The sequence below is a fragment of the Nipponia nippon genome, unplaced genomic scaffold (genome assembly GCF_047370975.1).
Source record: "Nipponia nippon isolate SJK-2023a ecotype South Korea unplaced genomic scaffold, ASM4737097v1 scaffold_45, whole genome shotgun sequence".
Lineage (NCBI taxonomy): Eukaryota > Metazoa > Chordata > Aves > Pelecaniformes > Threskiornithidae > Nipponia > Nipponia nippon.
Genome location: NW_028262364.1, coordinates 687501 through 705000, shown reverse-complemented (window position 1 = coordinate 705000; position 17500 = coordinate 687501). Strand labels below are relative to the sequence as shown.

Below are 17500 nucleotides of genomic sequence, written 5' to 3'. Positions count from 1 at the left end.
ACACTCAGGAACGACCCTGAGCCACTGAAACTGAACGGGACACAGCAGTGAGTATTCAGGAGACGTAGCCCAGCTGCTTGTCCAGCTCTTACTCTTCCCTCAGTGTCCAGCAATGAGCAGTGTTGGAGAAGGGGGCTCATGGTGGGAGCCATGACTGCTCCTGTGGCTTTACCTCCTAGCCAGAGAAGCCCAAGGAAGGAAAATGTCCTCCTAGCCCTGCACCTGAGGATCAGTGACAGCCTCAGCAGGTGAGCAAGACCCATCAGGCAGGCACTGGACCAGAGTTCATATTCCACTGCTTGAGCCGTCTGCCTGCTTTTCATGGCTCTGAGGACTCAGCAGTGCTTGGCCTGGGGGACTGCCTCTGGCCCTGAGTCCTTCTGGGTTCTCTGCCCAACACTAAAACTGCTGGTAGCTGCATTCCCGGGATGTGCAGGCCAACATGTTCTAAGGACTAGAGTGATGTCACCTCAGTAGGCCACAACAGCAGGTGTTGGCAGTGAGACCTTCTGAGGTGACAAAGAAAGTTCAGGCTTTGTGGAAGCGAGGAGATGAGGAATATGTCCAAAGGAGAGATGGGCCAGAAGGAAAGAGAAGGAGGCAAAGAGAGTGAGGCACCTGGCGACAAGTGTCTCTGTGAGGTACTGGCAGGTGGATGAGAAGCCCCATGCCAACCTGGATGGGTAAGAAAGCGATGGTTTGCACTTCAGCTCCATCCTTATGCTGGGATTTGCACAAAGACCTGTGAGAGAGGTTTCAGGGTCTTGCAGGAAATGCAGGACAGATGGGGTGGGTCAAAAATAAAGAAGCTGGAATTTGGGAGTGCAGACCATCTCATTCCACACATTCCAAGTGACCCGAGTTCTTTTGCATACCCACGTTACATCTGAAACTGATTGCTCATTTGGCCAAGCTTTCCCTTTCCTTCATGTTTGTGACTTCTTGGGCATCCTGAAAAGTGACTGCCATGGCTTAGTGTTGCTGCAGGGGTTGCAGGGAGACACTTCAAAGACTGAGCTCAACATGGGGCTTCCCCCCAGAGCCTTGACTCAAAAGACCCAGTTGTCTCTGGGGCCAGGAGCCTTTCAGCACCTTGAGGAACTCGCTCACCTGAGGAACTTGAGCAGAGGCCGCTGTCAGGGCATGAGGAAGGTGAGAGTGGCTGGTTCACTAAGGCTGTCAGATCAAGTGCCTTTTCCTTTCAAAGGGCAGCAGAAGTAAAAGGGAAAGTGATAAAGAAAGCACACCAGGACACCCATCTCTGAGTAAGTGATAAGGGAGACAAGGAGGGAGACCAGAGCTCTGCAGCTGCTAATTGATGGGCCATTAGGAACGTGCAGGTGTAGCTTTGAAGTGGGACAGGCTGAGCTTTGTAAGTGGCAGGAAGTGACAAGAGGCACAGGAGGATGATGGATGTTTGAGGGGGATCCTGCAGGACTAGGCAAGAGCTGTTAAGGACCGCTTAGGGGCAGGGTCAAAGGTGGGGGGAAAGAGGGGCCTGGGGAGGAGCAAGGGGAGGCAATAGAGAGGAGGAAGGATGAAAAGAGGTACCTGCACCTAATCAGGGGCTGGTCAGTGCACTTGTTGGGATGAGCCCTGTGCCTGATCGCAACAGTCCCCCCTGCCTTCTTATCAAATCCTTTCCTAACCACCCTTCTGTGCAACTTCCCATCTGTGAGTGCCAGTAACTGGAGAGACTGGTGTGAGAGAGAGATGTGAGCAAACAAGCAAGGGCCATAGGGGTTGTAGGGCTGGGTGCCAGCAACTGGATGGGCCAGGGGGTGTGCTAGCAGTATCAGCAACTGGAGAAGGGGTGACTGGTCACAGGGCCTGTCGGTCTGAGTGCCAGCAGCTGGAGGGACTGGGGTGTAAGCAAGGTCTGAGTGCCAGCAACTGGGGAAGGAAAAACATGTCACAGGCTGATATTACCAAATATTGCCGTACTGGAGAGAGTCAAGTGAGGAGCCCCTTAGAGGATGAACACACTGGAGCATCCCTGGTTTGGAGAAAGGCTGAGAGAGCTGGGCCTGTTCAGCAAAGGCAAAAGAAGTCTCAGGGGAGATCTCATCAACGTGTACAAACACCTGCAGGAGGCTGTGAAGGAGGCGGAGCCAGGCTCTTCCCCATGGGGTCCAGTGACAGGACAAGAGGTATTTGGCAGAAACTGAAACAAAGGAGGCTCTGTCTGCACACCAGGAAACCCTTTTTCACTGTGAGGGTGAGAGACTACTGGCACAGGATGCCCAGAGAGGTTGTGGAGTCTCCATCCTTGGAGATACTCAAAATCCATCCGGACGTGGCCCTTTGCAACCAGCTCTAGGGCACCCTTCTTGAGGTGGGGTTTGGACCCACTGACCTCCAGAGGTCCCTTCCAATTTTACCAGCTCTGTGTTTCTGGAACACGAGGCATGAGGAGGGTCTGAGAGAACTGGCCTTCTTCAGCCTTCCAAAGAGAAGCTTAAGAGAGAGCTTTTTGATGCTTCTGACACTTGGCTGGAGGATGAAGAGCCAGAGGGAGCCCAACTCTTCTTGAGCACAGTAATAGAGAGAAAGGCAATGCACACAACCTGGAAGAGCAGAAATTCCTATTAGAAATTTGGAATTGTGTTTTTTTTCATGATGAGGGTGGAGCATGATTGTAGATAGATCCCAGTAGGAATGGGACTCTTGCTCCACAGAGTGTTGATTAAAATACCATTAATTGGAGATCGCACAAGAAGGTAAAAGGGGACAGCACGGGTGACGTGATGCCCCTTCAGATGCTGGGAACCCCGAGTTATGGAGCATGAGGTGGAGCTCAGGTTGGGGTTTAGCACCTAGTGCAAATCCTGCCTGTGCTGAGACTTGCTGGCATTGTCGTCTGTTCAGTTTTTGTAGGATTTTCTCAGGAATAAACCACTCCTAATTTGTACTGTTGAGCAAAAAGACATTTATATGAGAACAGGGTGCTTCACACCTGGATCAAGAAAAGGACGTGTTTGTGGCAATGCTGCCAAGTTTGCCAAGTGACATCTACAGCTCAGCGCAGCACAGATCTGTGCCTACTCAGGTCAGGTTGATTTAACGATAATGAGCAGTTTGTTACCTCTGCCATGACTGGTGCATGGGATCCCTCTGGAGTTCATGTGGAAAGGGCAGGGGAGTAGGGGTCCCCATCCGCCGTATCCCCACCCCTTCACAAGCCCTTTCGGCTCCGAGGAGCAGGGCTACCCTATCCCCACCTCTCACAGTGCAGCACTCCAATGGGTGCCCCATGTGCTCCCCGGGAGTGGGGGTGACCCACTGATCCCTCATCCCTGCTGACCCCTTGTCCTGGTTTCAGCTGGGATAGAGTTAATTTTCTTCTTAGTCTCTGGTATAGTGCTGTGTTTTGGATTTAGGATGAGAATAATGTTGATAACACACTGATGTGTTAGTTGTTGTTAAGCAGTGCTTACACCAGTCAAGGACTTTTCAGCTTCCCATGCTCTGCCTGGCGCACAAGAAGCTGGGAGGGGGCACAGGCAGGACAGCTGGCCCAGACTGGCCAAAGGGCTATTCCATACCATATGATGTCATGCTCAGTATATAACTAGGGCGAGCTGGCCAGGGGGAGAGTGATCGCTGCTCAGGAACGGGCTGGGCATCAGTCAGTGGGTGGTGAGCAATTGTGTCGTGTATCACTTGCTTTGTATATTATTATTGTATTATATTATTATTATTATTACTACTACTACTGCTACTACTACTACTACTACTACTACTACTACTACTACTACTGCTACTACCACCATTCTATTTCATTTTACTTCAATTATTAAACTGTTCTTATCTCAACCCACGAGTTTTCTGACTTTCACCCTTCCAATTGTGTCCCCCACCCCACTGGGGGGGGAGTGAGCGAGCGGCTGGGTGGTGCTTAGTTGCTGGCTGGGGTTAAACCACAACACCCCTCACCCTTTCCCCTAGAGTAGGAGCAGGTTGGCCTTGTCATCTCTGCGTTTGTGGCATCTAACAGCAGCGCTGGAGCCAGGTTCCTCTCTCGCACTGTGGATTATCCCAGCAGAACAAGACACAGCCAGAACCCCTGGGCTGTTGCACAGCAGGGTTCCTCTCCTATTTGGGGGGTTTTCAGGGAGGGACATTGTTCCCAGGCAGCTGAGGAAAGAAAGGGGAGAAAGGAGTGAAACAGAAGAGACTTCTGTTCCCAGAAGAAAGAGCAACATCCCCAGAGAGCTGAGGCCCCCAGGAGCAGCTACGAAAGCTCATTGGGGAAGAAACCCCTGACCTCCGAAATGGCCCAGCAGTGGGTGTGCAGAAGAGCAGGGGCTTGTAGCTGGGGAGGTGAGGACTCCACTGTGAGCTGCTTGGGAACAGCCTCTTCCCAAGACTGGGACCCCTGGCGCCCCCAGGAGCCCTCCTTGTGGAAATGTTGAGAAAGGCTTTGGCTGAGGGAGCCACAGGTGTTGCTGCTGGAGGAGGGAGAAACCCAGGAGGAGCCTTTCAGGCACAGGAAGAACAGATCGCTTCTCTTCCCCGCTTCTTCCTTTGAGAGGATGAGAGTCGTTTCTGGCAGCTCTGTTACCTCGGGGCTGGGAGGTGGTTTTCTGACTCTCTCTCACTCAACAAACAGGTGGGTCGGTCTCGCCATGCACCTCGGATATCTCGTCCTCACCGCTTTCCTGGGACAACTGCTGGGTAAGTCCTGGCTTCCTAGAAATGCATACTTCTTCTTTTCCCCAGGAAACCCTTGCCAGCCTTATCAGGATCATGCAGGGAACTACTCTTAAATTACAGGAAAGTGCTGGGAAATGTCACCTCACATTTGTGGTTTTGCACACCTTCTCTCAAGACGCTCTTGCTGTTCAAAAGGAGAGAGGAGAGATACTTCACAGCCCTTCTCCTGCTTTTCTCTCCCCTTCAGTCCACCTCTCCCTGCCTCTCTCTTCTGATCCACAGGATGTCACCACAGGAGACCTGAGCTGTCTCTGCAGCCCCACATTTCTCCCTTTCCAATGCAAAGTAGCAGAGTTTGTCAAAGCTGCCCCAGGGACTATAAAGCTCTCATCCCATTGACATTCATAGGCTGTCCCATTCTGTCTCCTGCCTGGCACATACCTGCCATAGCTTCCAGTTTTCTCTTGGTTCACAAAACAGCCAGGGCTCCCTCTTTTCAAGCTCAGCTGTGTGTATGCTCAGGGAGCTAGGAGCCCTCTGAGATGACAGGGCTGGGGAAGCAGGATGGATCTTTTTGCCCTAGCTCCATGGGCACCTCAACAAGCTGGAGGGGAGCTGGTGCCAGCACACACACTCATGTTAGGCATGACAGGCTGTTCCCTGGTTCTCTGGGCAGGAGGAGCAGGAGCAGGGAGCGAGCACAGCACTCCTCAGGGTCCACGCTGGGCTGAGAGCTCTGAGCTCCTGCCCAAAACAACTCTCCACCTGCCTGTCCCCACGCCTCAGGAATTCACTGCAGGGCAAGGGACAGGGAGCCTTCTCCACCAGGGTTTTGCATCCACTCCTGGTTTGCTTCCCAGACCCCTTCCCTGCACAGCTGCTGACCCTTGCTTTCTTCCAGGCACTGTGGGGCAGAGCACCGTCACCCAGCAAGGAGGACAAGTCACAGTGAAGCCGAGAGACACCATCCAAACAACCCGCACATAGCAGACCTCCAGCTCTGGGGGTTTGCTCTGGTACCAGCAGACAAAAGGCCAGACTTTCCAGCTGGTCTCGTGTCAGGCAGCAGCTGGCTCCAAGCAGAGCGGCCGTCTCACCGCGTTGCTGAACACCACGGGGAAATACAGCCTGGAGGAAGTCGAGGTCTCTGACAGTGCCTTGTACCTCTGTGCTGGGCAAGACCCCCTGGTGCAGGGAGCTTCCTTGGCTGTGCAACAAAGCAGGGGAGGGCGGGGATGTGTCTGTGCAAGGCTGATCCTGGGTGCAGGGGCCCTCAGCTCTGCCCTGGCAGCACTGCTTCCCCTGTGCACCCAGGCATCTGCAGGGCAAGCTCCTCTTTCTGAAACCTGCCAGTGCTGGTGGCTCTGGAGATGGCTGATCCTGACTGTAGGGCAGAGCCTGCTGGGAATCAGGATGCCAGGGGCTTGCTCTCAGCCCTGCATAACCAGTGTGAGTAAATTCCTGTGAGCCCAGGACTAATTAATTAAGTACATCAAGCACTCGCCAGCCGCATTCAGAGGCCCCTAGAGCACATTTTAGTAGAGATTTGTGGGCTTCTTTGCTCTAGTCAGTCAAGCGAAAAACGGGCTTTGAGTCAAGCCTTCAGGTTCTCTCCAGATGCTCAGCCAGTCCAAGTGCAAAGTCTGTGCCTGAGGGGCAAAGCAAATCACACAGAACAGCCCCAATTGCCAAAGGCCCAGGCGCTCTGCATGGTGGTAACTGTGTTCTCATTGCAGGAAAGAGAGAAGGTGTACTGGGGGCCAAGCCACAGGGTCTTGTTTGAACATTCAACCCAGTCACCTCCAAAGTCTGTGCATGATAGACAGAGACAAAGCTCTTGCTGCAGCTCCAGGGGTTCTGCGCTTTACAACTCAAAGGAATCCCAAAGTCTGATAAGATGCAGCCCATCCCTGGTGATCAGCGTAGGGTGGTTGTGGAGGTCTGGGACCTGTTCCAGCTTCAATGCAGGGAGAGGTGCTGCCCTGACACGCTCACATGGGAGCCAAGGGTGGTGCGTCTGGGGTTGAGCCACATGCCCTGCAGCTGCAAAGGCTGAGGCCGGGACACCAGAAAGGAAGCTGGCCTGATGAAGTTGCCTCTCTTCAAAAGCCAAACTAATATTAAGTAGCAGGTGGCATCAGGAGAAGACTTCAAACTGCCTGAGCCAAGCCCTGGCATCCGTCAGTTAACCTGGCTCATTAGAGCTCATGGAGCAGCACTGCTGAGAAGTCTGTCTCCTCATCTGCTTTTAGCACTGGAGCAGCCTCCAGAGCCACAGGAGTCCTGGCAGGAGGGTGTGCCCAGCACTGCACAGGCACCAGGAGGACAAGCCTGGTGCCCTGAGAGCCTCCCAGAAGCACTGGCATTTTCCAAGGGTCCTCACCTGGCCTGGAAAGCTCCCGTTCAGCTCCCCCCACCTGTGACCTGCCTCCCTTGGAAGGAGTCCAGCTCCTGGCTGTGCTCTGCAAGCGCAGCATCAGGAAGCAAGGTGCCAGCCAGATGGGCTTGGTAGAAAGCTTCTCAGAAAGCAGCTGCAGCATTGCTTAGGCTAAAGCAGCTGCTGCTGTTGTTAGCCACCAGGCAGCCATCATAGATGTGTACCGTGTGTGGAAAAAGCATGGGCATGTGTCAGGATTTTCCATCGTTGGCTGGTGAGCTCAGCAGTTGCTGCTGTGATGGACCATTACCCCTTGTCCTCTCACCACAGGCCCTGGTAAAAAGTCTTTCTCCGTCTTTCTTAGAAGCTGCCTTTCCATATTGAAAGACCACAATGAGGTCTCCCTGGAGCCTTCTCTTCAGCCTCTCTGGCTGAACAATCCCAGCTCTCTCAGCCTTTCTTCACAGGAGAGGTGTTCCAGCCTTCGGCTCTTTTTTGTGGTCAACCCCTGGAGGACCCACGTTAAGAGGTCCATGTCTGTCTTTATTGGGAAGCCCTGAACTGGATGCAGTACTCCAGGTGGGGTGTCATGAGAGCAGAGGAGAGGGGGAGAATCAAACAATGGTTTGTCCTGGTTTTGGCTGGGATAGAGTTAATTTTCTTCCTAGTCGCTGTATAGTGCTGTGTTTTGGATTTACGAATACAATAATGTTGATAACACGCTGATGTCTTAGTTGTTGCTAAGTAGTGCTTACACTGGTCAAGGCCTTTGGAGCTTCCCATGCTCTGCCAGGTGCACAAGAAGCTGGGAGGGAGCGCAGGCAGGACAGCTGGCCCAGACTGGCCAAAGGGCTATTCCATACCATAGGAGGTCATGCTCAGTACATAAGCTGGGGGAGTTGAGTGGGGGGGACTGACTGCTGCTTGGGGATGTGCTGGGCATCAGTCGATGGGTGGTGAGCAATTGCATTGTGATTCACTTACTTTGGATGTTGTTGTTGTGGTTGTTGTTGTAGTTATTATTATTATTATTATTATTATTATTATTATTATTATTGTTATTGTTATTGTTATTGTTATTGTTGCTTCTCCTATTATATTTTTACTTATTTTTTTATTTCGATTATTAAAGTGTTCTTATCTCAACCTACGAGTTTTCTCATTTTCACTCGTCAGATTTTCTCCCCCATCCCACTGGGGGAGGGAGCTAGCGGCTGTGTGGTGCTCAGTTGCTGGCTAGGGTTAAACCATGACACAGTTTTAAACTGGAAGAGGGTAGATTTAGGTTGGACAGAAGGAAGAAAGTTTTTACAATAAGGGTGGTAAGACACTGGAACGGATTGCCCAGAGAAGTTGTGGATGCCCCATCATTGGAAGTGCTCAAGGTCAGGTTGGATGGGGCTTTGAGCAACCGGCTCGAGTGAGAGATGTCCCTGCCCATGGCAGGGGCGTTGGACTAGATGGTCTTTTGAGGTCCCTTCCAACCCAAGCCATTCTATGATTCTATGATCTATGATTAGATGATTCTATGACAACCCCAGCCATGCCTGCCATGGGGAGCTGCTGCTCTGCTTGCTGGGACCACCTTGCCCCACCCAGCCCTGCCTGGCCATGGGCCCCGGGGAGGTTCCCCTGCCACCAGGCATTGTCACCAGCATCAGTACTGGCACCAGCATCAAGCATTGGCGTCAGAAACGGCATTTGGCTTCTTCCAAGCTTCTCCCAAGGGGATCTCTTCCGGTACTCAGAAGCCATCCCGCACAGTCAGGAGCTGGAGTTCAACACAGACATGAGACGATGAAGTAGATGTGGCCAAAAATTTAAGGTTCTCTCCATGGGTTCCAGACCTATTCTAGTAGGCTGTTGTAGAGGATTTCCCTCCAGACCAAATGGAGGAACATTTTGGCATGCAGGAGAAGTCCTGGAGACAGGATGAAAGCTTGTACACACCTTGTAAAGACACATTTGCCAAGATCGCCTCTCAGAGGCAGCCAGGAGGAGAATTGCTATGTTATGCCAGAGAGTTTTCTGTCCAGCTGGTCCCCAGGAAGCCTGCACGGCTCTACCAGCTGACTCAGATGTTCAAAGTCCATGCTCTTGGTCTTCAGAAGCAGAGAGAGAAACCTGGCTTCTGCAAAGGCAGAGGCCCCTGTCTTGAACTGGCAAAGGATCCCTTCTCCAGCCATTCCTCAAATGGGCTTCCAACTGGCCAGACTGCATGCTTGCCTCTGTGATGGTGTTTTTGGAGCTCAGGGCAGCACAAGCAGCCAGGGGTTCTCCACGTGGATACCCAAAGGGATGGATGGAGCCTGTCTGTAAAGCAGAGGGCAACATCATGCTGTGGGTTATGGTTAGGCTTGGTCTGTGCCTCCCCAGCCTGTGTGCCAGTGAGGAAAGCTGTTGAGATGTGTATGGGTGCGACTTCTTCAGGCAAGCCCATGCCCATGGACTTGGGACACAGGAGTGGATACTCAGGAGAAGTATCCTACCTGCTTGTCTTGCTCCTATGCTTCCCTCAGCATCCACTGGGGGTTGTTGTTGGAGGGAATGGCTCTTGGCTGGAGACATGATTGATCCTGTGGTTTATTCCCTGGCCAAATTAGCCTAAGGAGGGAAAGTCCCTTTCTTGCCTTGCCTCTAGGGATTGGCTGAACCTTGAGCCTGCAGTTCAGAGACTGTTCAGAGACACGGAGCAGCCTTTGGGTGCATATAGAAAGTGAGATGGAGAATGAGTCCAGTGAGAAAGCTGCTGAAGTGATAGCTAGATGGATACAGAGGCAGGCAAAGTTGAAATACCTTTCTGGCTCTACAGATCACACGCAGAAGGAGTCCGTGCTGCAGTTCCCACCAGAATTGACCATCCAGGCAGGACAGAAGAAAAGAGGACTTTTCTCCAAAGGCCTGAGGCAAGAGCAACGCGTTCCTCTGGGGACAGGCACCTTTCATCTCCTGATGTAGCATGGACCGTGTTGGAGGCAGAGGTTATAGGTGAGACAGCTGGGAAGGCAGGGGATGCCTGGTGGCCAGTGGCTGAAGGTGAGTCAGCAGTGTGCCCTTGGGGCAAGGCAGACCAACTGCACTCTGCGACCTCTTAGCAAAAGTGCAGCCAGCAGACGCAGGGAAGTGATCCTTCTCCTCTCTTGATTCACTCATGAGACCGTGCCTGGGGTCCTGTGTTCAGTTTGGGGCTCCTTGGTATGGAGGAAAGGTACTGACATGTGGGAGTGAGTCCAGTGGCAGCCTCCAGGGCAGTCGCGGGGCTCCAGATGCAATTTGGAAGCTGGGAAATTCTACTTAGCTAGTAGAAACTCCATTGATTTCTAACCTTTTTTTGACCCTGAATATTCTCAAGTACTGGAATGCACTGTCCACAGCTGTTGTGCAGGCTCCGGCCTTGGAAATTTTCAAGCCTTGACAGACACAGCGCTGACCAGCCTGATGTAACGAGACCTGCTCTGAGCAGGGACTTGGAATGGGGGATCTCAGCTTCCCTCCTTTTCACTATGGCTTCTGTGGTTGTTCTGCGCATGGCTTTGGAGAGGAAATGGGCAATGCAGGAGGCGGGGGCTGTTTGGGCAATGGTTCCTTGCTGCTGCTCTTAGCTTGATGGCTTTCTCTCCTGCACATTGCTTCTTCAGGTATTGCTGCAGGCCTGTCTCTTAGAACAGCTGTTCCAGGATGTGTCCCGCAGAGGTCAGAGTCCAAAGTAAGATGAAAAACATCAACAACATGCCATCTGGCAAGAGTCCTTCCTGGAATTGCATGATTCTAACAATTTTGGAGCGTAGTCAGAACCACCCTGTGCACCCTCCAGCTGGTGCGTGGCTGTGTGCTGGGATGTGGAGGACGTGCTCTCCCTAGTGCACTCTGTCCATCCTTGGAGCCCTCATTCTCTCCCTCGTGGACTTCCCCCAGCCCTGCCTCATTTCTTCTGCAGTGGCACCACGCTGCACAGCTCTAACCAAGATCTCAGTGGGGGAGCCGACCACCAGGCAGAGGTGGTCAACAGGCCCTGCCGGGAGAAGAGCTGGCCTTGGGGAAAGCTGCTTCATGCCTGGGGGAAGGCCAGGCACCAGCGAGCAGCCGCGGGGGCTTGGGCACTGGCTGCTGTCCTTGGGGTGCCCTGAGTGGTGGGAGCTGGGGGGGTGTGAGGGAGGCACGAGGGCCCTGCTGTGTGGCCTGAGCAGGCAGAGTTCCACATCAAAGTGGGAGTTGCCTTAGCCCTGCCCATCGGGGTTATTGCTGGGCTGTGCAGGGAACTGTTTGGGGGGTGAAGGGTGGAGCGGTGACCTCTCCTTGCTACCCTTGCCCTTGGGCCATGCCCCTTCATTCTGGAGACTGGTGGGAGGATGAGGAGGAGAAGATCTGGGGCTGTTGTAAAGGCTTTTCCATCACACCAACCCAACTCCTGCATCCTTTGGGGCCATCTTGTGACTGAGCTGCTTTTCCCAGCACAGGGCTATCCAAAGCAGGACAATCTCCCTTCTGCACAAGTTTGTGAACTGCTGACCTCTCAGAGCCTCCGGCAGCACCAAGCTCCCCACTGAGGGACAGCAGTGGTTGGGCTCCCCATCTGCAGGACATGCTCTGAGGCCAAGGGGCCGTATCTGAGCAGGGACGCCAGAATGCAGGGCCTGATGGCCACTGGCTGTGGAGGAGCTGAGGATGTCTTCCTCAGCTGCAAGAGACAGGGACTGGAAGGGACCCACTGCCCTGTGTTTGCTTGTTCCCTCACCTTACCCCCCGACAGCCAAGGCAATACCTTTCTTCCTTGGCAACTCAAGACAACGTCCACCAATAAGAGGAATATGTGGAGGCAGAGGCTGTGATGCAGAAAACTTTAATGTCTCTGAAGAGGGAAATGAGTTCCCTTAGAGAGGAAGCTGGTGGTGGTGGGAGATCACTGGCAGCTGCCGAAAGTCTGTGCCCATCACCCACAGTGGAGATCCCACAGGGCATCCATCGGTGTCCCCCATGGAGGGAGAGGGGTCAGAAGAAGAACTGAAGAACAGAAGAGAGGAAAGAGATGGGAGAGAATGGAAGGCAAGGAAGTTACTCCATGTTTTCAGAGAGGCCCAGCTGCACCTCCTCCGGAAGGGCAGCACTTCATGCTCAGCTTCTCCAAAATCGATGGCCAGGAGCTCTGTCCTCAGTCCAGAATCTAGGCCCGGATTCCTTGCTCCTTCTCTGGATTGTCACGAGTGGCTTTAGCAGGGGGGGCACCTTCTGCCACAGTAGCGGCTGGAAATGCCAGAGAGGTCACAGCACCCAGAGGTGATGGGCACTCCCTGAGAGCTGAGGATGCTGCCAACAGCAGCGGAGGTAGAGGATCCCACAACGGTGTTCTGTGGGAAGGAGCTGAGGATGGGTCCGGACAGGGCCACCACCACAGCAGGAGGCTCAATGACAACAGTGGAGTTCTGGCACTGCCTGACACAGGGCTCATTGCAGCTGTTGGCCAGCGGAGTTGGACCACAGGGCTGGCATGGCAGACACTGGTTGTAGCAGGACATGTCCTGAGGGTGGAGGTGCACCTGGGAGAGAGGGCAGAGAGGGATCAGAGCACAGGCACATGTGAGCAGCAGTCTGCCAGGAGTCCATCTCCCTACCACGAGCATTTCAAAGTTGCCTGCTGAGCCAGGAGGTAGAAACGAAGCAGTGACGCAGAAGGATTTCTGGGCCTCACCCAGGCATGGTCAAAGTGTCACTAGGCCCAATGAGGCTGCTGCCTACTTCTTCAATTAAGAGCTCACTCAGCCAATCACTCTCTGACTCAGACCTTCACCTGTCTTTAACCCCTCATGACAACCTAGCATAGGATGGGGGACCACACATCTGCAGGAAGAGAAGAGGAGATGGGGCAAGGGCTTCAGACTCACCTCGTTCCTGAGGAGAAAGAGGTGACAGAAGGGGATGAGGGAGCGAGGAGCTGGGCTGGCTTTTATGGTGGCCCTGACCTGCCCCAGGCCCACACGTAGCTTCCACGGAAGTGGCAATTTTCTAGAGGTGCTCATGACGAACGGAAAACATCCCGGCTAATGACATGGGCTGGGTGGTTCTTTTCCAGGATGCTCCCTTTTCATTTCCTGGCTAATGCCATACTCGTTGCCTCACAGAGGCTTCTTCTGAGTGCTGGTCTTGAGAGGCCCCAGGTTTTCTGGGGCAGGAATGTGTCCGTGCCAGCAGAAGATGCAGCTCAAGTCCTGGATGGGTCTAATGCAAGGAAGTGATGTTGGCTTGGGGCAAACTGGTGGGGTTGCCTGGGTTCACATTGACAGGAAGGGGCCCAGCTGCTCCCAGCCCTACAATCCTTGGCTGGTCACCCAAGGGCTTCCCTGGCTGAGGATGTGCCCTGTCTTTCTCTTTCCCTCCCTTCCTCCCAACTTGCTCCACTCTTCACTTGTAACCACCTTCCCAGCCAGGTGGCCTGCACTGCTGGGCTTCAATTCTCTTCCTCCTAAAGCTCTCCATACGCCTTTTCAATATCTCCAAGGAGGGAGAAGCCACAACCTCTCTGAGCAATGCATGCCAGTGCTCGGTCACCCTAACCAGTAAAAAAAGTGTTTCCTGAAGTTTCAGACACAGCCTCCTGGGCTTCAGCTGCTGCCCATTGCCTGTGGCCCTGTCACTGGGCACCTCTGAGAAGAGCCTGGCTCAGTCTTCTTTGCACCCTCTCTACTGGGTTTGTCTGGCAAGGTTTTGGTAGCAGGGAAGCCACAGAGGTGTCTTCTGGGAGAACCTGCTCGAAGCTTGCCCCATGTCTGAGAGGGCCAATGCCAGCTGGCCAAGGCTGAGCCAATCAGCAATGTTGCGAGTGCCTCTGGGATAACATCTTTCAGACAGGGGAAAAAACCTGCTGTGCAACAGCAGCTGGAGGAGAGGAGTGAGAATATGTGAGCGAAGCAACTCTGCAGACACCAAGGTCAGTGAAGAAGGAGGGGGAGGAGGTCCTCCAGGAGCTGGGGCAGAGATTCCCCTGCAGCCCGTGGTGAGGTCCATGGTGAGGCAGGCTGTTCCCCTGCAGCACACGGAGGATAACGGTGGAGCAGATATCCACCTACAGCCTGTGGAGGATAACGCTGGAGCAGGTGGATGGGGCTGAAGGAGGCTGTGACCCCCTGGAGAGCCCGTGCTGGAGGAGGCTTCTCATAGGTCCTCTGACCCCGTAAAGAGGAGTCCACACTGCAGCAGGTTTGCTGGCAGGACTTGTGATCCCATGGGGGACCCAAGCTGGAGCAGTCTGTTCCTCAAGGACTGCACCCTGTGGAAAGGACCCACGCTGGAGCATTTCGTGAAGAACTGCAGCCCCTGGAAAGGACTTACGTTGGAGAAGTTCGTGGAGGACTGTCTCCCATGGGAGGGACCTCACAGTGAAGCAGGGGAAGAGCATGAGGAGGAAGGAGTGGCAGAGAGGAAGCGTTATGAACTGACTGCAACCGCCATTTCCCATCCCCCTGTGCTTCTTGGGGGAAGGAGGCAGAGAAAATTGGGAGTGAAGTTAAGGCCAGGAAGAAGGGAGGGGTGGGGGGAAGGTGTTTTAATATTTGGTTTGATTTCTCATTATCCTACTCTGATTTGATTGGTAATAAAGTAAATTAATTTCCCCAGGTCGAGTCTCTTTTGCCCATGACAGTAATTGCTGAGTGATCTCTCCCTGTCCGTATCTGGACCCACGAACCGTTTGTTATATTTTCTCTCCCCTGTCCAGCTGAGGGAGGGGAGTGACAGAGCGGCTTGGTGGGCGTCCGGCATCCAGCCAGGGTCACCCAACCACACCCTCCCTTCCGGTGTTTATACATGTTGATAAGATCCCCCCTGAGACCTCTCTTCTCTGTGCTGAACAGACCCAGCTCTCGCAGCCTTTCCTCCTAGCAGAGATGCTCCCCTTCATTCATCATCTTTGTGCCCCTTCACTGGGTTCTCTCCACTACTTCCATAGCTGCCTTGTACTGGGGAGTCTAGAACTGGAACCAGTAGTCCAGGAGTGGCCTCACCAGTGCCCAGGAGACGGGAACAATCATCTTCCTCCCCCTTCTGGCAACACTCCTCCCCATGCAGCCCACAACACTGCTGGCTTTCTTTGAGGCGAGGGCACATTGCTGGCTCATTGTCAGCTTGGTGTCCAGCTGGACGAGCCAGGTCTTTTTCTGCAAAGCGGCTTTAAAGAGCGGGGCAGTCCCCAGCACATCCTGATGCATGGGCTTGTTCCTCCTCAGGTGCAGGACTTGGCCCTTCTGCTTGTTGAAGGGCAGGAGGTTCCTGTCAGCGCATTTCTCCACCTCTTGAGGTCCCTCTGGATGGCAGCCTGATCCTCTGCTCAGCATGGGGCTTCTGGTAAAGCAGGGATGGGCTCTGTGGAAAAAAATTACCTGGTGCCTGCAAAGCAGCTGGAGCAGCTACAGGTGCTGCCATTACCCAGGGAAGGCATGAGGGCTGGCACAGTCTACTCTTGGGATGCTGAAAGGAGGGACATTCTCCAGAAACCACGTTTGATGGCCTGCGAGAAAGCTAACGACTACACAGCTGCTCTTCGGACGCACTTGCTGCACAAGAAGCAGTGTACTCAGGAAGAGAGGAAAATAACTGCTGCTTTTCCAATGGAAAACAAGACAGAGGTGGAGACGTCCCTGGAGACTCCTGAGGACTCCAGCCGTGTTGTTCAGGAACTGCCTGATAGTGTGCACCCATGGTACTGGAAGAATGTGCAAGTGCTCCAAGGTCAACTAGGGCAGCACAAGCATATTTCTTCTTGGGAAAACCAGAGACGCTTTGTGTACAGAGGAGGTGGCATGAAGGGCTCCAGCCTGCTTGATTTAGTCCAATGTATCCTTCAGTCTTGCAGCCCATCTAGCCTGAGAACACCTAGAGACTGGAATGTTTTTCTGGCAACCTGTGATGAATGTGCCATCTTCTGTCCCGGGACAACAACCAGTTATCTGGGAACAACTACAAGGGACTGAGGAGGGCTGAGAAACATCCCACACACCACCTAATAAGAGGAAGATCCCCAAAACCCGCTGGCGCACCCTGAAATGTTTACTGTTGAAACAAAAATATTCATCGAATTATGGAATCATATGATGGTTCAGCTTGGAAGGGACCTTTAAAAGGTCATCTAGTCCACCCCCCACCATGGGGTGGTTAGATTCCTCAAATCTTGAGACTTTACTGTCTGTAGGGTCCATGTCAACAACATGTTGGGGCAGGCTGGGCTGGGCTGAGCTTCAAGAGCACACACTCAGCCTTGCCCTTGGGTTGTAAGTTTTCCTTACAGAACACATTTCTGAAAATCGCTAAAAGCGGTGCTGGTCTGGCTCTTTGGAAACATATTTTGTGTTCGCTTGTCTGCACTTGTCTGCATGCTGGATTTCTGCAAGTGTTTCTGGGTGCAGAGATTTGCATGATTCCAGGATGGTGCACATGAGCGTGTGTGTGATTGTGTGTCCCTCATCGCAAGGGAATGCGCTGCTCATGGCAGGGTCACTCTCCACTGCTCCATCCATGAGCTCCACAAAGCAGCCAGGGCCAGAAGGAGCCTGAGTGCAGCTGAACAGCAGCAGAACAAACCTGGCACAGAACTGCCCACAGCGCAGGCACTGAAATGCAACCTTCTGTGCCTTCAGCCCTCCTTTTGCTGCCTCTGCAAGGCTCACACTGTTTTACTGCTGATTTCAGGCCACAACAAGGATGGTTTCACTCCAGTTTGGATCCTTACTTTCATCCAGTGTAACTACATTGGGAATGCCTCAGTTTGGCTGGCGGTCCCTCCTCTTGGCCTCTGCAAGCCAGGACACAGCTGCTCTCCCCAGTGTTAGAGAGTTCAAAAAGATGGCGTTTGCTTTATGGGCAAGGAGAAATGCTGAGGACTCCTGCCTACCATGTGCTGGCCGTTCCTGAGTGGATCTGTTTCCAGCGCAGTGTTGGTGGTGTCTGGGGTGGGACGCACACCCACCTCGTGTCCAAGCCAATGCCAAATGTACTCATTGGCCTGGTGCTGTGTCAGGCAGGGACTGAGACCTTGGACCAAATAGGTACTGAATACAAGGAACATGGAGGCAGTGAGGACAGGTGCTCTGCTGGACCTCATGCACACCAAGAAGGAAGGGCTCATTGGGGATGTGAAGAGCAAAAGCAGCCTTGGCTGCTATGACCATGAGATGGTGGAGTTGAGGATCCTGAGGGCAGTGAGGAGGGTGAAGAGCAAGCTCACAACCCTGGCCTTCAGGAAGGCACGCTTTGGCTTCTTCAAAGATCTAGTTGGAAGAGTCCCCTGGGATAAGGCCCTAGAGGGAAGAGGGGCCCAAGACAGCTGATTCATATTCAAAGATCTCCTCCTCCAAGCTCAAGAGCAGCCCGTCCCAACGAGGAAGAAGTTCAGAAAGCATGCCAGGAGGCCTGCGTGAATGAAGAAGGAGCTCCTGGTCAAACTCAAACACAAAAAGGAAGCATACAGAAGGTGGAAGCAAG

General features: G+C 53.3%; 1 pseudogene; it reads right to left on the bottom strand.

Moving 5' to 3' along the window:
• Positions 1–12240: 12240 nt before the first annotated feature.
• LOC148052648 (feather keratin Cos2-3 pseudogene) lies at positions 12241–12546 on the bottom strand (annotated as a pseudogene).
• Between the last annotated feature and the right edge of the window lie 4954 nt (positions 12547–17500).